The 25467-nt window shown below is 32.2% G+C and overlaps 1 pseudogene; it reads left to right on the top strand.

Moving 5' to 3' along the window:
* LOC120197619 lies at positions 1–25192 on the top strand (annotated as a pseudogene).
* The last annotated feature ends 275 nt before the right edge of the window (positions 25193–25467 follow it).

Raw genomic sequence — 25467 nt, 5'->3', positions numbered from 1 at the left:
ATGTTCTATAATGGTGTAAAATCACCTACTCGCATGATGTTTGATGCTTCGATGAATGGCACTTTGCTCCAAAAATTACCCGAGGATGCCTTTGATATCCTTGATCGGATAGCCAACAACAACTATCAATTCCCGTCTGCAAGGCTTGGAACCGATAGGAAAATATCTGGAGTGTATGAACTTGACAGTAAGGATTTATTTTCTACCCAACTTGCTTCCATAACTAACATGCTAAAAAATTTGTAGCGTTATAATTAGGTGAAAGAAGTCAAGGCAACAAACTCAACATGCATTCTTTGCCGCGGCAACCATCATGAGAGTGAATGTCCAAAAAACCAAGATTCCATCAATTTTGTGTACAATTATGGATGGAGACAACATCCAAATTTTTCATGGGGAAATAAAGGGAACAACTATAACAATTATGCAGGCAATTTTAATAGGCCACAACAAAACATTTATGAACATTCAAGTGTACAAAATCAATAGATCCCCTCATAAAATAACAATAAAGGTAATGTATCTTCTTCAAATTCTAGCTTCTTCGAATCTTTACTAAAGGAATTTATAGCCTCAACAAAAGATTTCATGGCTTCAACAAAGACCTTGATACATGGACACTCATCGATAGTCAAGAATCAAGGTGCTTTGTTGCAAAGCCAAGAAGCTTTATTACAAATCCATAGTTCATCCTTGAGAGCGATGGAGAATCAAGTGAGTCAAATTGCCACGAAAATACACTCTCGCTCACAAGAAAGTCTCCCTAGAAATATTGAGGTCGCTAAACCTAATGGAAAAAAGTAATGCAATGCGCTTACACTTAGGAGTGGTGCCCAAATTAATATTGATGATAAATTTTAGGGAATGAACCAAGAAATTTCATGTCAAGGCACTACACATGAAGAACCAAAAGGTCAAGCTAAAGATATTGAACAAGAATACTAGTTTGAGGAGAAAGAAAAGGACGAGTGGTCAATGAGTCAACCCAATGATGGCAGAAAATTTAATGCCAATGCAAAAGTTTTACCCCCATCTATAGCAGATGAAATAAGACCTCTACCATCTTTCCCTAAACAGTTGAAGAATCATAATGTTGAGATCCAGTTCAAAAAGTTTGTTGATTTCCTTGATAAGTTGTACATCAATGTCCCACTACTCGAAAGTATTGATTAGATTCCTTATTACGCCAAATTCTTGAAAGGTATTGTCACGAAGAAGAGAAAGGTGGAAAGAATAGAAAATGTTGCCATGGCAACATAATATTGTTCTATATTGAGTAAACTTTCGTCGAAGCAAAAATATCTTGGCAGTTTTGTAATACCATGCTCCATCGGTGAAAAGTATGTTGCGAGAGCCCTTTGTGACGTGGGGTCAAGCGTAAATCTGATGCCCAATTCCATATTTTTGAAACTTGGAATCGGTAATTCTCGAACAACCATCGTGATTTTACAACTGGCTGATCGATCACATGTTTTTCCTGAGGGAAAAATTAAATATGTGGTACTTAAAGCGAATAAGTTCATCTTTCTAGTAGATTTCCTTATTTTAGACTGTAAGACCAATGAAAATGCACCTATTATTCTTGGGCACCCCTTCTTAGCCACGGTATAATCAAAATATCAATTTGTTTGATGGGACTACTTTTAAGGCGAATGGTCAAAGGCTGAAGGCATACAAAAGAGCATCAATCCTGCGAAGTAAAATGGTGTCGCTACTACACGACGCCCAAGAGTTTGCTCCTATTACCTGAACAAATTTTCTTACTTGGGAAACATAATTTGCACTTTGTAAATAAATATTTTTTTCTTATTTTATTTTACACGAGTTGTTTATTTTGATTTTATTTTCTAATTTTATCTCTATTGGTGATCATGTGACATATGTTAGCTTAGGGTTGGATCTCACGCGTGGAAGGAAGAAAACCCTAATAATTTATTTGGCGACACTTTTGAGAGAAAAAGTTTTTCCCTTCAATATTTTATTCCCTTTTATACTATAAAAAATCTATTGCATTAATAACCATATCTCATTTTCTTTTTTTTTACATATTTACCCTCAACTAACCGTCCATATTCTCCAAAACCGCATACTTTACTCTCTCTCACAGTCCTCTTCCAATTACTTTTCACATTCATCTTTTGTTTTCTCCCACTTTCACCAAATCCCTCCATAGCTGCCATCCAAAATCTTTGCTATCTCCACAAAAAATATGTTATCACAATAACGATGGCTCGCTGGAAGTCAAATCACGGCGTGACCACTTCGTCCTTCGAGACATTGGTCTGAGAGTTTTATGCACATCTGGGAGACTAGTCCCAATAATCTGTCGATGTGTGAGGGAAGTTCATCCATTTTACTCCCTCCGCCATCAACAAATATTTTTAACTTGACAAAGTAAAAAATCAACATAAGAAAATTTTTTCCGAGCCAGATTCTGAGACATATGATGGTGTGCTGGAGGACTTGTGTTTTGGTTAGGCATATGGATCACCGCTCTCTTAAACCAATCACAAAACTGTGGAACCACTTCTTAAAGGGCAAGTTGATACCCACCTCTCACAATACAACAGTGTTGCTACGATGATTGATTTTGTTGCATTCCATTATCTACGGGTGCTTAATCGATGTGGGCTAGATTATGTTCGATTTGGTCCATGAGTGTACAAAGTGGACCAGAGGTAACTTACTTTTTTTCCAATTTAATAACTGCTTTATGTAGGAAGAAAAAGATACATGAGGAACCCTTAGAGGAGTTTATCAAATCAAATGAGGGCATTACCAAAATGAAGGTGCTAGAGCTGATGAGTTTTGATGATAATGCTCCGACTGAAGGATTAGAACGAGGTTCCAAATCTGTAGTAGCGGTGAGAATAGCGGATGTGGTCACCAATACTTGAGAGATGCGAGAGAGGCTAAAATGCTAGGAGGGTCATATGTAGACCTTATTCAATTATGTTAAGGCGAAAGATACACAAATGAATGCATTCTTCAAGGAACTACTACCAGTTACCTCTAAAGACATATCATCGCTTCCTGAAGAACTATTGCGTAAATCAACATCTATAAACGACCACACATTTTTCCCCTTGGCACCAAACATTCAGCCCAGTTCCCCAGTTGATGTCATCCCTTTGGCCACACACGTCTCTCCAATCCATGCAGAAGTACAGGGCCATAACGATGAGTACATCAGTTCATCCTCTTCAACTTCCGAGCATACTAAGGAAATCTAGCTTGAATTTTTTGAAGTTGAAGATTTTACCTCAACAACAGATTTTGTAGAACCAGTTCCAGAATAGCCCAGCCTTGATCCGGTCCCTGAACAGCTACAAGATCTCAATACTGAACCAGTTATAATTACTGAAGCTAGCCAGTCCCTAGATGTACCTGATGAGACCTCCCCAGCTGAGGAGATGAACCTACCAGACAATCCTCCCAGGACCTAACGTCAAGTCGAGTGCTTATCATGCCCTGTTTCTATTCCATCTCCATCATATTTTCCATTAGAAGACACAAGATCATGCAACCCCCTCATCTTAAGCGTCGCATCACCCGCATGTCCAGTCGACCTTCTCCACCATAATGAGGTATCATGTTTCACTTGTATTTGCATCAATATTTTAGAGTAATTTCCCTTACATTATATTTTATGCATTAAGGACAATGCACCCCTCAAGTTAGGGGGAGGTGTTGTGTCTCAAACTTAGTTAGTTGCATTTGATAATGATTGGTTGAAATATTTTTTGTCATGGCACTAGTATGTTAGGATAGTTATTGGAATAAGTTGAGGATGCCCGATGATGAAAGCAAATTCTTATCGCCTAGGCCAAATTTTTTTTATGACTGTTGAAGGATAGAGTGGACCCTAGGAGTTGATACTTTGTGATATTTCAACACGATTTTATGTTTTCTCTACTTCATTTGCTTTCAAAATTTTTAGGAAATAACTTTTTGTGTGGTGTGGTGTTAAATGATTTAAAAGATTAATTTAAACTCCTTAATGTTTTGAATTGTGTTGAATTGAAAATAAATGCCTGGGCATAACTATATATGGACACCCCTCTATGCAATGGCATGACCTAGAAAACGCCTTAAATAAATGGTTACTTCATCATACGAGTGAATGAAAGTAGTCATGAGATGACTCTACCATACTAGCTCAGGGGTGGAAGGTATGATCCCTTTCACCTATAATGTGGCATGGTAGGTGTGATGAGCTGGCTCCACTTGAAGCAGTTTAAAAAAAAGAGAAGAAGAACAACACAAAACAAAGTTTGAAGTTACATGTTGGATAAATAGGAATAAAAATGTGCTTAATGAATAATTTGATACCTTGGAAAAACAAAAGAACTTACTTCAGAGTTTTCTAAATATGTTAAAGCATTTAATAGATACAATCACACACACATATGGACAAAGAGTCCTGACCTATGGAAAGGTACTTAACATCTCGTACAATATTGCATGTTAAGGCCAAACTTTTGCTGAGGGATAAAATTTTAAACCACATGATTATCCTAATTTTTGATATGCCGTGTCACTTAATTTTTATACTTCTTATTATCCATTGCTTGAGAACAAGAAATACTTAAGTTTGGGGGTCTGATAACTCCGTAAAATATTGTGTTCTGTGTCTGTTTACTTAGGATATTGTTTGTCTAAAATCCATTTGTCATATCATTTTAGTTGTATATAGTTGCATTTAGGGCATGTTTGCATGTGGTGGATAAGTTTTACCGAGGAAAACTTTATTTGGTTTAACTGATGCTACTAAGGAGGAAGGTTGTTTGCTGGTTGTTTTAATACAAAAAAATGACTAAGGAATAATTCATTTGTCGAGACAAATCAATTTGTTAGGGCCATTTGAGTATTAGAAGATGGCAGTGAGGAACATATTTTCTTGCTTAGGCGATATATCTTGTAGGTCTGATGCAGCTCAATGACACTGCAGACGCAACTAGCCCAGCTCCAACCTCATGTGCAATCGTTCCCTTATTAAGTTAATTGATAACACTTTTATCTGCTATATCATTCATAAGATGGTTATGACATCAAGGGTGTTTAGGGAATTTCCAGGGCATTAAACCCTTGAAATTGCCACTATAAATACCCCATTATAACTCTTCACGAAGGAGATTGGATCAGAATAAAAAGAGAGAGAATAATATATCAGAGGCTTGGACCTGGTGACTTCAACACTTCACTTTCACACAATCCCCCACTCGATTGTCCTTGGTGCCCTCCATAGTCAGACTTCATTAGAGCGGCGACTAGTCCCTATTGTGACCAATCCCTCAATAAGGACTGGTTGCCATACTAAGCGTGGTGGTAGTCAGAATGTCACAGCAGAGCACTGATTTTGGGAGTTTTTCTTCCTTTGTTTTTCATTTCCATATTGCTTAAAGGGTTATATGTAGAGATTTAGTTTTGGATGATATTTACCACATCATAAGTGTTTTATTTGGTGTTGGATGATGCTTGAATGATACTTTATTCAATTGTTAATGACTGATGAAGTTTTTATTTATGCTAAGTGTTGTTTTGTTCATTGTTTCAATATTTTGCCTTGCCAAGTAAGAGCTTTTGAGAGATTGCCTAGTGCCACGACAAAACATTCATAGTCTTTGTAAAAGCCTTTGAAAGATTTCCATTTTCTAGGAGTAGATGTCTAATATCGAGAGAGTTAGGGTTGATATACGTGAACAAGGGAATTAATCCATGATGGTGAGGTTCTAATATTCTGTAGAGATAAATAGAGGGTTTCATTTGACTAAAAAGGGTAAATACTTGAGTCAGATAGGCAAAAGGCTATAGTTTACACTGAGGGGTATTGTCGCAGCAACAATTTGACAAACCAAAGGTTGTAGTACATGCCGAGTAGTATTATCGTAGTAAAAGACCTAGAACACTCTAGTAAATTATGTCAGGCAACACAAGCATATCATTCTAAATCATCATAGACATAGAATAATTTTTCACTGTAGCAAGTGAAACTCGAGTGCTACGTTAGAAGTCTAATTGTGTAAGGTTTTTATTAATATTTGACACTTGAACAATTTTTATTGCCTTGACACCTTTATTTGTTTATCTTTGCATCTATTTATTTCCTCAATCAAAAATTTCTATTCATTTCACTTTACAATTCTCTTGCATCGACAATACTTTACCATCTGTTCATATCATTAGATAATGCTCATTTTCCCTTTTTTGAATATCTTTTGACAAGAATCGTAGGAATAGTTAGTGACACCTAGTTCTAGTTGTTGTAAACATTAAAAAATCCCATCAATCCCTGTGGAGACGATAACTGACTTACTACTATATTACTTGCATCGATTGTATAAACTTGCACATACTTGTGTGCCACGACACATAGATTTACATGTGATCACTCTATAATTAAACCCCTAACTTAATTTTATCAAATCAAAATTTCCCCTAACTTAGGGTTTAGGTTGAATTCAAAAGAATCATTTTTAGGTTTTTTTAAATATCAATCAATCTTGGAAATGATTTTACAACATCAATAATCTCAAAATCTAAAAAATTGGTACCAAATTAGAGAGCTCTTCGAATAGAACAATTTCTATTTCATGCTTTAATCTAAAAAACAAAGGATATTGCACAAAATGAGAAGTAAAATTTCTATTACCTAGGGTTTGAGGTGCACGACAATGAAGGATGAAGGAGCCAAGCTTTTAAGAAATTTCTACTTAATTTCATGTTAATTTGACATTTATTTAAGCTTAAATGAATTTAAAATTTATTTAATTACAAATGACAATTTTACCATTATTGAAACTTGATAATTACATCCATACCAAGCTACGTGTTACTTATCATCTTTATAAAGTTAGAGATGAAAACTTTTTCTTACCCTTTACAATTTTGCCCATGCAACTTTCCAATAATTTCAATACTTCCATTTTTCATCCAAAAGTCCTAGTTGAACATGGAAATAAATTCTCAAATCCAATGATCCATATTGTTTTTTCATCATTTTTTAATGTGGAAATAATACTTCCAAGCTTAATTTAATATCCTTCAAACTTTTCTGACATTTCTAATCGATCAGATTTACCGAATTTTCACTGGACTTTAACACTTTATAGCTTTTAACACAATTTTTGGATCAACCAACTAATTCCCAACAAAACATCATTTTTGGGGTAAACTATTCATTTACATGGTAGAAAAACCTATATAATGAAAATTACATTTTTTAGTCCCTAACTTTTCCAACTTTACACTTTGGCCACTAAACTTTCACAAATTGTTTTCTGGTTACTAACAAAAAATTTGGGGTACTACAGTTCTCCCCCTTAAGAAAAAACCATCCTCGAATTTTTAACACACACTTGATGTAAAGATAAAAATATTACTTTTTTCATACCTTTTGCTCTTTTCTTTTCAAATATGAATAAGATTTTTGTCGATCAACAACTATCTTTAGCTTATCTTAAATAATCTTTACCTATTACAAAGTTCATTCCATTGTAACTCGTTCGCATTATCAGTAAGGGATGGAAATCTGTTACAACAATCTAAAAGGTACTTGATGATCGACATTAACTTGTTGACATGTCAGACATTTAGAAACCAACTTGATCATAGTTCTCTTCATGTCTGCTACTAATATTGACTATTTCCTTGATAATATAAGCATCCATCAGACTTAACTTAAGGTCTTTGGTTTCATATTTTTTTCCACTGGTTTTATCTTTAACAAACACTTTTAATCTTTTCTTTGAATATCCTTTACTTGATCAAACAAAATAGGCTTTAACTTTAATTATGTTATCCAGTCAATATCTTTATTTAAAGGCAATCATGTATTCAAAACTCTCAGACCAGAAGTATCTTTCAACTTTATCGTATCAGGCACCACATTAGCCTTTCCTAATGATAATTGATAAGTAGATCACCATTCATTAAGAAATTCAATCCATTACCTTTATTTTAACTCCTTCGAGTTAGCGCATACTTTTGGCTTTTAAGATCGGTATAGATATAATGTCACTTACCATATAGATAGTGGTATTATACTTATAAAGTGAACACAAATATTTCTAACCCGATAATCTGAATCAAGTAATTTCTATCCCGATTCTTAGTTGCTATAAACCATAAGACATATCTTTTTCCTCTTGCATGAGCGCTCATCCCAAACCTTTATGAGATGTATCACTATAAATCACACTATCTTTTCCAAATTTGATATCACTGAGACGAGGGCTTCTATCAGTATTCCTTTTAATTTATTAAATTCTTCTTGTTACATATTAGTCGAAATGAATGACACATCTTTTCTCAATAGCTTAGTCAGAGAGGAGAAAAACATCAAAAATTTCTTTATGAAACTTTGATGTAATCAACAAATCACCATAACTTCATATCTTAGAAACACTTGGGAGTTTTCCACTCCACCATAGTTTGTACTTTCCTGAGATTTAACCTTATACCTTTTCCAAAACCACATGTCCAAGAAAGACAATGTTAGACAACCAAAATTCACAATTTGATATCTTAGCATATGATTTTTCTCTTGATGAATTGTTAAAACTATGCAAAGATATGCATCATGTTTTTCGTTAGTCTCTTAATAAATCACAACATCATTGATGAACACTACCATAAATAAAATACTCAGTTTATCATATTCATAAATGTCGTAGGAACATTCGTTAAACCAAACGACATTATAAAATCTTGTAGTATTCATATTGATTCCTAAAAGATTTCTTATAAAGATCTTATTCCTTAATCGTTAACTGATAACATCCAGATCAAAGTTCAATCTTTTGAAATGCCAATGCAACATTTTGACTAATCAAAATATCATCAACGCTTATAGAAAAGATACATGTTTTTTCACAATTTTCTTATTCAACTGATGATAATCCATGGATGATTACATATATTCATATTTCTTTTTCACAACTAGTACTAGAGCATCCCACATGACACGCTTGGTCTCAAAAATCCTGATCTTAACAATTCTAGTAATTATGCCTTTAATTCTCTGAACTCAGTCAGAGCCATTCTATATGGGGTTATCAAAATAACACTATACTTAGTACCAACTCTAATTTGAATTCTACATTTCATTCTGGTGGTAATCCAATTAAATTTCCCTGAAACACATGTGGATATTCTCGAACATGTGGAATATCTTCCAACTTAACCTTGAGACCTTGAGTATCCACCAGCTTTACTAGGAAGGCTTGACAACCTTGTAGCAATAACTTAATAGAAATTACTGCTAAAATCACATTAGTAAACGGATTTACTCTATTCCCTACCATTACAAACTCAAAACTTTTCAAGTTCTTGGAAATCAATTGCTCTAAGCGATAATTCATTGTTGTATCACCCCAAATTTCTAGTTTATTTCAATTTAAACTTTTGGAATAAAGTTTCATGCAATAATTTGTAAGGTTTATAAAATTTTAAGTAGTTTTAAAAGTTCCTAGAAGTTAAAGAACCCAACCTTGGATTTTTTTCTTTTTTTTATTTGTGGGGGAGTTAAAACTCCCACATTTCTAGAGAGTTCCCAAAAATAACATATATTTTTATTTTCTCTCTATCTCCATTTATTTTTTATTTTTTCTCTCACTTTCATGTTTTTGATATCGACATTTCATCATCGTTCACTCGTTCTATGATGACACTGCCAACACCACTTTGTTCTTAACATTGAGAGGAGTTGACTAGTAGCTGTGGTGTCGTCGTCGTAGAAGGGGGTGATATAAGGAAGTTTGATTATTTTGAATGGTCGATTTTTACACTATTCACCAATCTTTTGCAAGAAATAATATTTGCACGAGAAACTTGAGCTGATGACCTTCAAATCTGGAGTTTTTGGTCATTTTCCGACCACCGAAGCTGTCGTACATGCCACCCCCTATGAGTGGGTATCATCTGTATTTGGAAAGTTGTTGAACTGATTATACCAATATGAACCAGTCCAGACCCCCTGAGCTTAGCCAAGTTAACCATTGACTCACCATTCACCAATTATTAACAGGACGTTGCTTTTACCGAGACCACTTATCCTGATTTATTTTACGTCCCGAGTCCCTTTTTGGGTCTGTTTCACCAAATTTGAACCTGATAAGTTGTTTTTTGGTGTTTTATCTTATAATTCAATATGTTTGTCCCATTTAAGATCCATTTTTTATGTAATTTATATTGTTATGAATTTGAGATATTATGGGACATCAAAATCAAGTGTAAGGTTATCGAATGAAGTTTATTTGGTCAACTAATGTGTACAAAAATCATGCTAATACTTTACTACTTCTTTGTATGCTTTATGAAACATGTTGAAATTGAAAAAAATGCATGGATGTATATGATTTTTCTATTATGCATATTTGGTTATGGATGGACTCGAAACGAATACAGTTCAAAGTAATAAATTGGTTAAGACTCTATTGAATTACATAAGGAAACTGAAAGATTAATAAGAAATAAATTTAGGGTTAGTGATTAGTCAAAAGAATAATTAATCTCAAAATCCTTAAACTTTGAATATTACCGTTAAATATTTTAATGTTGAAAATGTTTGAAAACAAAATTATGAAAATACCCTTATGAAATGAAAAGGGATTGAAATTGATATGAATAATGGAATCAACCTGAGAATTCATTCTTAACCTGATAAAACTATAGATCCACCGACTAAACTCCTAACTTGTTTGGAAGTCTTAAAAAACGATTCCTAATCCTCGAGATCAGTATAACAGAAGAAACATCGGGTACTAAGATGACCACAATACACTTATGACTTGGATTTGGTGACTTCTTTCAAATAGACTCTGGAAACTCTGATAAACATATGTGTTGTATCGTCCCTGTAGGCTATGAACCATAAATCAATTATGTCATCCAATTTTGTTATCATTTTAATTCATAAATGAACTAAATAAATTTAGAATACCTATTTGTCGCCCTAAGATCCGTTCGATGAGTATTCGAAATGTCATCAGTTCAACTAATGCAGTCAATATTAAGAAGATAATATTCATTAAGGATCTCAGTCTGATTTATTAGTAAGTACCACTGTTGGGATTGATTAGTCTGATCTGACTCAAATTTTGGGAAACTCAATAGGAATCCTGGATTTCATAAATCATCATATTATCATGTTTTATTATGTTACTAAGAATTCATCAGATATCAACATGTCTGAAATGCCCCTAATTACCTAAATAATGGAATCACTCTGGTTATATCTGAATTTTAAATTATTATGACCTAATGTTCTTGAATACCTTTTTGATGCACTCGAATCCTAAATGATATTGAAACATAAATTCATGAATGTTTAATTAGACCTGTTAGTAATTGAAACCTTTTTATAGGGACAATATAACTAACATCTTATCAATTTGGAGAAATTCTATATTTCCCCCTTTTAATAACAATCCAATTTCTTCAAAAAATAACGAAATCTTCTAGTGTGTTCTTGGAATATTACATGACTATTTTATTTGTATTAAAATTATAAATTGATATCTGGTTGATTTACGATTGCTTTTACAGATTGATATACTGATTTATTAGTTCTTTTTGTCACTGAAAAAATAAAATATGCTTGATGTATGGATCATGCAACTACTAGTTACTAGTTGAACTATTTTATTGGGGAATTGTCTAGGTAGGCTCTTTCAGGTATGAACTGCCCAATGTTAATTTGCATTGGTATGCATTGCCATGGATGAATTAAATATATACTATGTGCCCAAGTATGTAACTGAGTGTTAGTGGTATAATTGGCATGCATAAGTCTAGCAGTAGGTTGTATATCGGTTTAGCACTAAAGGATACCTAGTGCAACACTAAAGGATACCTAGTGCATATGATGGGCACGACCTTATGTGTCATATATGGGTCAGTACTAAAGGATACATAGTGCTGATGGTGGGCACGACCTCAATATGTTATATTGGCTTAGCACACCCATGGTTCTCATAGTTATTTTTTTAGGCTATGGTTTATTGGAAACAAACTTTTATATATGTTATATATCATGGGTATTATGGAAACATGGTGAATATACAAGTACTGTGATCATATTGCATAGAATAATGATAATAATTATAAACATGTGATGCATTACACTGCTTATTATTTTAATTGCCTCACAAAATATAAACTTAGCGTGTGATGATTTTCACGAATAGGTAAAAAGAAAATATCAGAGTAAGGAGTATTGAGCAACCCCAAGCATCAAAAAGTATATAGAGTATCAGTAAGACATCATTTGATGGGATTTTAGCTTAATTAGTGGCATGTACTTTATAAATGCCCTAGTTTCTCTATTAGATTATATTTTAGAACTGGTTTGTAATAGTTAAACCAAGACTGCTTTATTATGTCTTACTATGGTTAGTACTATCTAGTATTAATAGTTGAATGGAAGTTTTTATGTTTATATATGTTTTAAAATATTGTATTTTGATTTTACATTAATCAATATTTTATAAATGGTTATAATCTATAAAAGTTGAAAGAAACAAATTTTTACCCATTTTGGGTTAACTAACGTTTTAAATTATTAATGTGACATCTTCAAATCATAATAGTGTACATATACGAGTCATGGGTGTTACAGGAAGAGATAGAGAAAGAGGATTTTTTTAGTCAACTTCTCAACCTAATGCACATGTACAACCAGATTATACAACTTTAGGACGGGGGAGATTGTGATGATCTTGAAATCATAGTAGATACTTTCTATTGAACATGTATTAGTTCTAATTGATATTGGTTCTATGCACTCTTATATCAGTTCCAAATTGATTAGATAAAAAGATATTCCAGTAGAACCTATTGATAAAGGTATGATAGCTACGAAACCATAGGGTCACAGCGCGAAAGTGAAGTGGATATGCGGAAATTGCTTGATAAGGATTAAAGTATTTGAATTCCCTACCAATATAATGGAATTACCATTTGATGAGTTTGAGATCATTTCGTTCATTAATTGGTTATCTCAGTATTATGTTTGGGTAGATTGTCGCTTAAGGCAATTATTCTTGAAAGATACAGAAGGTTCTGAAATTATAGTAATTGGAGAAAAATGGAAGCCATTACTTAATATAAATTCAATAGCGACTTCTAAGAAATTGATGACAAAAGGATGTCAAGCTTTTTTGGAAAATATTGTGGATACTCCGGTATCAAAAGTAAATTTCGAAGATATTCCAATAGTTTAAAAATTGCCAAATGTGTTTCCTGATGAATTATCTGGATTACCTCCTATTCTTGAGGAGTAATTTAAGATTGATGTACTTGCAGGTATTGTTCCTATAACAATGGCCTCATATAGAATGGTTCCGATTGAACTTTGAGAATTAAAGGATCAATCACAGGAGTTGTTAGTCCAAGGTTTTGTTAGAATAAGTGTAACTTCTTGGGGCACACCAATAATTTTTGTGAAAAATGATGGATATATGTGATTATGCATAGATTATTGTCAACTAGATAAAGTGACATTGAAGAATAAATATCCTCATTTGAGGATCGATGATTTGTCTGATCTGCTTAAAGGTACATCAGCATATTCAAAGCTTGATACTCGATTTGAATTTAATTAGTGAAATATTAAGGAAGATGATATTCCGTAGGTGACTTCTAGAACTCGATATAGTCATTATGAGTTTGTAGTGATGCCATTTAGTTTGACTAATGCACCTGAAATATTTATGGATTTGATAAATCAGGTGAGTTAGCCGTACTTAGATCAATTTGTGGTCGTTTTTAATGAGGATATTTTGGCTTAATCCAAGACTAAGGAATATAATGATGCACATCTCCGCATTGTACTTTAGAATTTGTGAGACAAAAAGGTTTATGATAAATTTTCAAAGTGTGAATTATGGCTGTCAGAAGTCGCATTCCTTGGTCACGTAATTTCGATAGAGGGAATCAGAGTTGATCACCATAATGTGCAAGCAATAATAGAGTGTAAAACTACGAAAAAATGTTTTTGAAGTTCAAACTTTCATGGGATTAACTAATTTTTATTTGAGATGTGTGAAAACTTTCTCAATTATTACTTTTCCTCTCACCAAATTACTAAGAAATTATATGCCTTTTTTCTTTGATTGGCAAATGCCAATAAAGTTTTGATATGTTAAAGAAGATTCTGGTAGAGGCACCAATTCTAGTGCAACCAGAATCAGACAAAGAATATATGATCTATAGTGATGCATATAATAATGGTTTGGGATGTGTACTCATGCAAGAAGGAAAAGTGGTTGCTTATGCTTCAAGGAAAAACAAGACTCATGAGAGGAATTATCGACTATCATCCTGGTAAGGCTAATGTAGTGGCTGATACACTTTACCAAAAACATTTTCTACTTTAAGAATTTTAGATGCTCGATTATCGTGAAAGTTGATGGTGCACTCATTGTGGAATTAAAGTTAAGGCCCCCATTATTATAATGAATTAAAGATCTTCAAAGTAAAGATGAAAAATTATTGGAAAGAATCAAACAAGTGAATAAAGGTAAAATTAGAGGCTTTAAAGTTATGTCTGATGGATGTTTGTATTATCTAAGATGGGTTTGCATTCTCAATGATGAATAATTTAATGAATATCTTCTTTATAAAGCTCATTATAGTACTTTCACAGTGCATCCTGGAGGAAATAAAATGTATCAAGGTTTAAAAAGTTGATAATGGTGGGCATGCATGAAAAGGGTTATAACTGAGTTTGTTTCCAAGTGTTTGGCATGTCAACAGTTAAAGGTAGAACACCAAGTGCCATCTAGATTACTGAAACCTATTTCCATTCATCGGTTGAAATGGGAAAGCGTTACAATGTATTTTGTGATATATTTTCTTTTGACACTCAATAAGAAAGACTCAATATGGGTGATTATGGATAGATTTACTAAATCAACGCACTTTATTCCAGTTCGAGCTGACAACTCGATGGGTAAGTATGCTAAGTTGTATATCAGGATAATTGTGTAAATTCACGGGGTAGCTATCTCGATCATTTCTGATAGAGAGACTGGGTTTACTTCAGGATTTTAGAAGTCGTTACATAAAGCCTTGAAAACTCGACTAAATCTTACCATAACTTTTTATCCGCAGACAGATAGGCATTATGGGTGAACTGTCCAGATACTTGATAACATGCTAAGGGTGCGTGTTATTGATTTTAAAAGATCTTGGGAAAAGTACTTGCCTTTAGCAGAGTTCGCTTATAATATTAGTTATCAATGAGTATTAAGATGGCTCTATTTGAAGCATTATATGGAACAAAATACCAGATACCACTGAACTGTGTGAACTTAAATATAGAGATATAATTAGTCCATACCTAATCAAGGAAGTAAAGGACAAAGTAAAGATTATACAAGAAATTCTCAAGATAGTTGACGACCGACAGAAATCATATTCAGATGTGAAAAGGAAAGAGATTGAATATCAAGTCGGTGAAAGAGCATTTCTTAATTATCATCGTGAAAAAATGTTATGATATCTAAGAGTTTTGGAAATGTAAGTCCAATATTCATTGACCAGTATGAGATTATGAAAAGGTTTGGTTCAATAGGTTATCAACTTGCATTGCCTCTAGAGATGGACAAAATTCATAATGTATTTCATGTATCGATGCTTTAGAAGTATCGATCGGATCCTTCACAAGTGATTACTTCGAAGGAAATTGAAATTCAACTATATTTATGGTATGAAGAAGAACCAGTGAAGATTTTAGCTAATGGAGTCAGAGAATTGAGAAACAAGACAATCCCACTTGTAAAAGTTCTTTGGTGAAATCATAAAGTTAATGAATGGACTTGGGAACGAGATAAAGATATGAGAAAATAGTTTCCTTATCCTTTTACATTAGGCATGTAAACATGTAGGAAAATTCAAGGACGAATTTTCTTTAAGTGGAGAGAATCGTAATACCCCAAATTTTGGCTAGTGACATAAATGTAAGATTTAAAAGTTTAGTGACCAAATTATAAACTATGTAAAAGTTCAAGACAAAAAAATGTAATTTTAAAAGTTAGATATTTTGGTCTATAATTGAATTGTTTATTCTAAAATTGAGGTTTATGTGGAAATCAAAATTTTGATTAAGGATTTGTATTAAAAGCTACAAAGAGTAAAGTCCGATAAGGATTCAGATAATCGAATCAAATCGAAATTTCACGTAAATGTGAATGATGGTAGAAAATAGTTGGAAATATTATTTTATGAATTTAGATTAGTGAAATTTATCAGGGATTAGTGTAATTAATTTTGGTTTTCCATGTTACGCCAAAATTGTGAATTTACTAACTAAATTGCAAATTTTGAAAATTACAAAGGATAAAGGTGGAAATTCAATTTTTGTTGGTTCATCGTTGACCTTGAATATTAAAATTTATGATAATGCAATGGAAAGTTAAAATTATCATGTTTCACCAACTTTAAAATGATAATTTCATATTAATTTAATTTTAAATTCAATTATATTATGTCAAAACAAGTGTATATGTTAATTACGAAGGGAAATCAAGAATTTTTAACTCCTCTTCTTGTTCAAGTGGTAAACCACCATAGCTAGGAAAGGATAATTTTTTATTTCATTTTAGAAGCATATTCAATTGATTTTTGGATTAAGCTATTAGATAGAGAATTAATCCCTTTTAAATTCTCTATCAATTGGTATAAATAGTTCATGGAAAACATGCTTCAATGATGACAATGATCATGATTAGTGTTCATGAAGAACATGTTGAATTTTGAAAAATTAAAGGTTGATTTTTATGTTATTGGTGTTGTAGATTAGTTTCCAAGCATGTATGTTGATTAAATCATCTAAAACAGTGTATATATGTTTTGGCCACATCTTGGGTTCTTGGAAATTGATTGAATTTGGATTTAATTTGATATTATAATGATTGGAATTGCATGGATTTGATCATTGGATCTTGAATTCATTATTGAAATTGAATGAAAACCATGGCTTTTAGCTATTGATAGATTCGACCATGGCTAATAAATTAGGGGAAAATATTAAAAAATTTCTTATGATCTATATTTTATATTGGAATGGTTCTACAAGTTTTAGAAGTTGGTTTGGATCCATTTGGAGTCTCGTGAAAGTAAATGAATCATTTTACAAATTTTTAGAAATTCAAATGATTGATTTATAAATGTTCAATTATGAGTATACTATGCTGGAAATTAATATTTGGATTGTAAAATTTATGTGAGAATGTTGAATTGGGGACCAAATTATAAATTTGGTAAAACTTGGTGATTAGTTCAAATTATTAGAAAATTTCAGGATTGAAGTACAAGTTTTCAAATGAGAATGTACTTGATAGAATATATTATTACAAGGTTGGAAATTTTGGTATTGGGTTTAATTGAAGTGAAATGGTGAATAACTATTTTGAATAGATTTAAAATGTTAGTATGAATTTTAAAAGAATTCATAAATTGTGATAAATTTTAAGGTTTATGAATTTGAGTGGCTTGGTGAGAAATATGTATATTATTGGAATTGAAGTGACATTTTGGAAATGTTGAATTTGTTGCGGAAAGGTGAAGATATTTTTATATAGAATAAGTATCAAATTATATTTATAGATTTAATTATTGGATTTTGATTATATTAGTTTAATACTAACATATGATTTGCATATTGTGTTGTTTATATAATGTCGTTTAGATTTCGATAAATCTCGTAATCAAAGGATATCAAAAGCAAAGGATAAAGTACGTGATTGAAAAGGAATATTATCGAAAAAGTTTTGATAGTGAGGCTAATAAAGTGAGTGCATTATTACTTATTGAAATGTTTTGAAATAAATTGAATATGACTTTATTATAATTTGTTTCTTTTACAATATTTTTTGAAATTGTTTAAGAATGATTTCGAGTATGAACTACCCAATAGCTTTGATTTATGTTAAGGATATTTTTGAATTGCAATTGGGATCTGATTGGGATTATTAAGCCCATTGTATGTACATTGAGAGTTACTGGTATAATTGGCATGCCATAAGGTTCAATGATTATGTATTTGCACTATTTGTTCCTTCTAGCACAAAGGGTGCACTCTGTTACATCTATCTTGCACTATTTGTGTGTTCTGGCACCAAGGGTGCATTTGGTCAGATAATTACGATTACATATTGTGCACATACTCTTTCTGACTTGTGTACCTAATATTATCAGTTATATACATTGGGATATTTGTTAATTCCAAAATATGCAAAAATGACAGATTCATTGGAAGAAAATATTTCTTTGAATATTTTGATTTGTGAATACAGATATGGGTGTTTTGAAATAATATTTTAGGTTTTTGATGAAAGAAATGAATTAGACAATCTAATATTCTCTCTTATATTTTTTATAAGACATTTTCTATAAGAAATATTTATTTATTCATTTTTTGTTGTTTTGATTTATTTTTTTTAAATAACGCCACACCAAGTTGTTACTTAGCGCATGATTATTTCATGCATAGGTAAAATAAAGATCAGTCAGTGAAGTAGGGGCACAGAGGGCATCAAATTTTACGGGCACACCTATTCCAGTTTCAATACGGTATTTACCGGTTTTGACCTATCTGGTTGGCATGTATATTAAATTTATGTTATGATGCTCTAAAAAATTAGTTCATAGATTGAGTCGTATTATATAATTAAAATATAATATGTACATTACTATACATAGTTAATATTTTGCATGAATAGTAATTACTAAATTATGACTATAATTCAACCAAAATTAATTTTTATGTGGGCATTTTTAAGACATTTCATTTTGATGGTGATTCAATGGTATATTGTCAAATTATTATCTGAAATCGGATCTGATTATGTAATCAAAATATTGAATTTTATGATGCGATAAATAATTGTTATGAAAAATAAGCATCGATGAATAACTCTCAAAATGTTCAAAATTTGACCCAATTTGTTTTAGTAAGTGATTTTAAGTTAAGGTGACATCATTAACTCGTAATTAAACATGTTTACGGGTTAAAGCGTTACAAAAAGTTTTGTAATGAAACAAAATTTTCAATGATTTATGTACAAAGAATGTTTGAAATGATGACATGACATCTTTAACTTGTATTTCAAGATGTATATGGGTTATGGGTGTTACATTTATTGATACCAAGGCTACAGGTTTAGTCGATTCTCAATCTAAATCAAGTATGTTTTATGATGAAAAAGTGTACATGCCACTAGGATGTCAATAATATTGACATAATATGGTTAGGTGATTTAATTATTGATGTCTCTCCTTATTAATGTAAAATTTAAAATGTGGTTGTGTTAGATTCGAACGTAGAAAGATCTTCCCGAATGATCGATTTTGAGCCTCAAGATGAAGTTCAGTGTAACGGGAAGAAAATTGATAATGCTAAAAAGAAAATTTAGATTGTAATCAACCCAAACAAATTAGAGATGACTTTAGTATTTTTTTTCCTAGAAGGGTTGGAGCTGTAAGAGATTTTCCTCTATTTTGTGGAAGAAATCCTCCGCCTTATAATGAGGAAGAAGCTGAGAAGCTTCCACATGTTAATCAATTAAGAAAAGTGGCTAATGATGCAAGAAAAAATGAGACGGAAGATGACTTAGAAATCATTGAATTTATTGTTGATTCTCGGGTTTCTACAAGTATTTTTAAATTTTCAATAAATACATATAGTTAAGTATTAGGTTGATTAAAAAGATTTTTGATTTTTTATAATTTTGAGTTATTAGGTAAAGAATAAACCCTTAAATCCAAAGGGCAGAAGTAAGTAATATTTAAGTTGTCCGTAAAAAGTTTAAAGAAAGTTAAGTTTTAGTGATTCTTATGATTTTTTTTGGATAATTTAGAATAAGTTTGCATATCTAGAACATTTATTTCCTTATTAGCTAATATCATACTACCGTATAAAGTTATTAAGATGAAAAGCTCAAAGGAGTTTCAAAATTATAGTAATTGGATGAAGAAAATAGAAAATATAATGATAAATTGTTTAGGAATAATTTGCAAATGATATGATAGTGACAATATGTTCGATCATAGTGCCATAATAAAGAGGATAAATTAAATAGAAACCATATGATAAAGATTTAAGGGGTTGTGTCCCTGGTGAATCTTATGGAATTATGATTTGATGAGTTTGAAATCATTTTGGGTATGGATTGGTTATTTACGCATTATGTATTGATTGATTGTCATGTGAAATGATTATTTTTAGTGATATAGAGGGTTTTGAAATAATAGTAATCGAAGAAAAAGTGAAATAATTATCAAATATGATATTGACAGTTACTGCAAAGAAATTGATGTCAGAAAGCTATTCGATTTTTCTGGCTAATGTGATAGACATTCGAGTATTTGAGGTCAAGTTAAAGTATATTCCAATAGTTAAGGAATTTTTGGATGTATTTCCCAAATGAACTACACAGACTACCTCCTGATTATGAGGTGGACTTCAATATTGATATTTTTGGGGTATTGTGCCTGTTTTGATGGCCCAATATAGAATGGGTCGGACTGAACTCAGAGAGCTAAAGACACAATTATAAGAGCAACTTGATCAGGGTTTTGTTAGACTAATCGTGTCTCTATAGGGTGTATTGTTAATATTTGTTAAAAAATAAAGATGGATTTATGCGATTTATGCATAGATTACTGTTAATTGAATAAAGTAAAGATAAATAATAAATATCTTCTACCAAGGATCAATGATCTGTTTGATCAACTTAAAGGTGTTTTTACTATTTTCAAAGATTGATATTTGATCTGGTATCATCAGTTAAGTATTAAAGAGGAATACATTTCGAAAATATCTTTTAGAACCTGATATAGTCACTATGAGTTTGTAGTGGTGCCATTTGGATTAATTAATGCCCCTTTAGCATTTATGGATTTGTTGAATCGAGTATTTTAACCGTACTTAGTTAAATTTTTGTTTGTGTTTATTAATGATATTTTGGTTTATTTCCAAGACTAAAGAAGAACATGATGCACATTTTCGCATGGTACATCATATACAAAGGAATAAAAAGTTTTATTGCCAAGTTGTTAAAATGAGAATTCTGATTGTCTAAAGTTACTTTCCTTGGCCATGTGATTTTAGCATAGGGAATCGGGGTTGATCTGAAGGAAATACAAGAAGAAGTGAAGTGGAAAATTCCAAAAAATGCCTTTCAAGTTATAAGTTTGTTTTGGGATTAGGTGTCTATTATTGGAGTTTCGTGAAGAATTTCTTGATGATTACTTCTCCACTCACTAAATTTCCTGGAAAAGATGTGACACTCATAAATGGACTGAAAAAATTAAGAAATATTTGATGTGCTTAATAAGATTCGGACAAAGGCACCAGTTCTAGTGCAACCAGAATCAGACAAAGATTATGTGATTTACAGTGATGCATCTGATAATGGTTTTGGATGTGTATTGATGCAAGAAGGCAAACTTGTAGCATATGCTTCTAGGTAGTTGAAAGCGTATAAGAGGAATTATCCTACTCAAGATTTGGAGTTAGAAACTATGGTATTTTCTTTAAAAATTTGGTGTTATTATCTGTAAGGTGAATGATGTTATATTTACACACATCATAAAAGTATGAATTATTTACTAACTCATAATTAACTGAATCTAAGAAAAATGAAATGGGTTGAGTTTCTAAAAGATTATGATGTAATTTTCATCTAACATCTGGAAAAGATAATGTAGTAATTAATGCACTTAGCTAAAAGACATTATATACTTTGAGAGCTTTAGATGCTCGACTATATATGAAAAATGATAGTTCACTTGTTGTAGAACTAAGATTGAGGTATGCATTGTTAGATTAGATAAAAATTCTAGAAAGAAAATACTAAAAGTGTTTAGAAAAGATTGAACAAGTGAAGAAAGGTGGAACTAAAGACTTTGAAGTTAAATTTGATGGATGTATATATTATCGAGAACGCGTTTTTATTCCTAATGATGAAGAAGAATCTTATTTCTGAAACTCGTTATAGTCCTTTGACCATGCATCTAGGAAGAAATAATTGAGTTTGTACATGAATGTTTAACCCATCAATAGGTAAAAGCAAAGTATCAGGTGTCATCTAGTTGTTATAACCTATTTTAATTCCTTAGTGGAAATGATAAATAATAACCATAGATTTCGTGACAAAGTTACTTTTGACACCCACTAAGAAAGACTTGGTCTGGGTGATTATGGATAGATTAATCAAGAATGCACACTTTATTCTAGTTCGAACAGATTATTCGATGATAAGTTTGATGAGTTAGATATATCAGAGAGATTGTGTAGCTGCATGGAGTATCTATTTTGATAGTTTTTGATTGAGATCTGATGTTTACTTTGAAAATTTTGAAGTTTTTATATAAAGCAGTGGGAACTCGATCGAATTATAGCACAACTTTTCATCCATAAATAGATGGTCAGTTTGAATGAACTATTCAGATATTTAAAGATATGATAAGGTTGTGTATTATTGATTTAAAATTATCATGGGAAAGGTATTTGCCTTTAGTAGAGTTTGCTTATAATAAAAGTTAACAGTCGAGTACTAAAATGGTCTCTTTTTAAGAATATTACGGAAGAAGATGTCATACACCACATAATTAAATGAAATTGAATATCAAGTCGATGATAAAATATTTCTTAAACTATCACCATGAAAAAAAGGTTTTGAGATTCTGGCATAAAGTAAAGTTGAATCTGAAATTCATTAGCCCGCATGAGATTATAAAGAGAGTTGGTTCAATAGATTATTAATTAGCATCATCTCAAGAGATGGAAAAAATTCATAATGTGTTTCATGTGTCGATGCTTCAGAAGTATGATCAGATACGTCACATGTGATTAAAAAGAAAGAAATTGAAATTCAACTACACTTGTCGTATGAAGAAAAACTAGTAAAGATCTTAGCTCATGGAGTCAAATAAATGATAAATAAGACGATTCCACTTGTAAAAGTTCTTTGATGGAAATATAACGTTGATGAACCAACTTAAGAACGAGAGGAGGATATGAAATAATAGTTTCCTCATATTTTTACTTCATGTATGTAAATACGCATGGAAAATTTGAGGATGAATTTTCTTTAAGGGGGAAGAATTGTAATACCCCAAATGTTGGGTAACGACTAAAATGTAAATTTTGAATGTTTAGTGGCTAAAGTTTATGTAAAAGTTCAGGGACGAAAAATATAATTTCTAAAAGTTATATATTTTCGCCATGAAATTAATGTTTTCGTGAGAATCATAATTTTGATTCCAAGTATGTATTAAAAGCTATAAAATATTATATTTTGATAAGGAATCTGATAATAGAATCGAATCAAAATTTCATGAAAATTTTAAGGATGTTAGATAAAGGTTGGAAATATTTGTTTTAATATTTTAGAACAGTGAATTTTAATATGGATCAGTGGAATTGAAGTTGATTTTCCATACTTAGCTGAAATTGGGAAATTTAGTGACCAAATTGTAATTTTCAAAAATTTCATGACCAAAGTAGAAATTTAACTTCAATTTTGTCCATTTTTGTGTAACACCCATTTATCGTATACGTTTTTGTACACAAGTCACAGGTGTCACCTGACTTTTTAAAACATTTCATTATTTGTAAATCCATAAAATTTTGTTGTCATAATGCAAACAAATACCCCTAACATTTGACACTATATGCAATTGTGCCCAAATCATTTTTTTGGAGCAGTTGTACCCACAACGTTTAAATCTAATTCAAAAGTATCCCCCGTTGGATGGAAACCGTCAGTAAACTGATGGTCAACGGCCCGAGCTGACTAAGCAAGCATAGGTGGACAACGATGATGATGTGGCATGTCCATGTCACTAATATATGCTGACGTGGAATTGGCATGTCAACATTTTTTATGGTTTAAAAATTTAATTTCAATTAGAATTTTGCACCATTATGAGACTGACACATGTCACTCTCCTACTGGTTCGTATTGACAATAATGAAATAAAAGGCTCTTATTTGCGTGGAAGGGGAATCGAACTTGGGGCAAGGGCATGAAAAGGGATGTCCCTTTCCACCAGGCCAAGCATGTTATTCAGTTATATAATTAAACAAAGATTATTTAACCCATATTAAATGTTCAATTTAATTAAACCAAAAAGTTTTGGATTTCAATCGTTCCAACAACTGTCATAGTTTTTATAGACTGCCATTGCAGAGATTGAAAGAGAAAAAGTTTTTTTATTTTCTTTTTCATTTTTCTTTCTTTCATTCTTCACTCAATTTTTCAGTTTCATATATATCATCTTTGCCGATGGAATCATTTAATAAGTCTCACTTCCTTTTTGTTTCGCTTCCTGCATCACTGCACTTCATATTAGCCTCTACTCGATGCCTATACTAGATTCCTTCAGCAAATTTCGGTCTCACTAGGCGAAGAGTGTTGAGAAGAAATGGCTATCTCTCTGTGAAACCACCAACAAGGTTCGGATCCTCAGCATTGACGGTGGTGGAACCACCAACATTATCGCCGTTGTCGCTCTTATACACCTTGAAGACCAGGTCCGCCTCAAAACTGGTGATCCTCGAGCTAAAATTACCGATTTCTTTGATATGATAGCCTACACTAGCGTCGATCTTATTATTGTCGCCATGCTCTATGCCGACAATGGAACTGGCCATCTTCTTTTTACTGCTAGAGAAGCTATCAAGTTTATCACTCAGAATAACTCCAAGCTCTTCAAAGTTAATAAGATTGCCAAAGTTCTTCACTGTCAGAATGGAATCTCTTGTAAGAACATGGATAAGGTGCTGAAGGAAACGTTCAGGAGAGAACACGAAACGGTTTTCACATTGAAGGGCACATGTAAGCCTCTCCTAGTTCCTTGCTTCAACCTCAAGAGTTATGCTCCCTTTTTTTTTCCTCGTGCCAACGTTTTTGAATCACCAAGCTTCTTCAAACCTTTCCCATTGACATCCGTCAATGGCAAGACCTGTTGCTCCGACGTGGACGGCGGTTTGGTCATGAACAATCCTACCATCGCTACAATCATGCACGTTCTCCATAACAAGAGGGATTTCCCGTAAGTCAATGGCGTGGAGGATCTATTGGTTTTATCGTTAGGAAATGATTCATGGTTTGGAAGGGCAAAAGTTATTAACAACAAATGCTCAACTTCTTCGATCGTTGACATTAAACTGAAAATTTAATATGGGTTAAATAATCTTTTATTTAATCATATAATTGAATAACATGCTTGGCCTGGTGGCAAGGGCCCATCCCATTTCATGCCCTTGCCCCAGGTCAGATTCCCCTTCCACGCAAATAAGAACCTCTTATTTCATTCTTATCAATACACACCAGTAGGAGAGTGACACATGTCACTCTATGACTGGTGCAAAATTCCTATTGAAATTAATTTTTTAAACCAAAAAAAATTGTTGACGTGTCAATTCCATGTCAGCATATATTAGTGACATGGATA

The sequence above is a fragment of the Hibiscus syriacus genome, unplaced genomic scaffold (genome assembly GCF_006381635.1).
Source record: "Hibiscus syriacus cultivar Baekdansim isolate YM2019G1 unplaced genomic scaffold, ASM638163v2 tig00117048_pilon, whole genome shotgun sequence".
Lineage (NCBI taxonomy): Eukaryota > Viridiplantae > Streptophyta > Magnoliopsida > Malvales > Malvaceae > Hibiscus > Hibiscus syriacus.
This window is presented reverse-complemented; position numbering and strand designations above follow the sequence as displayed.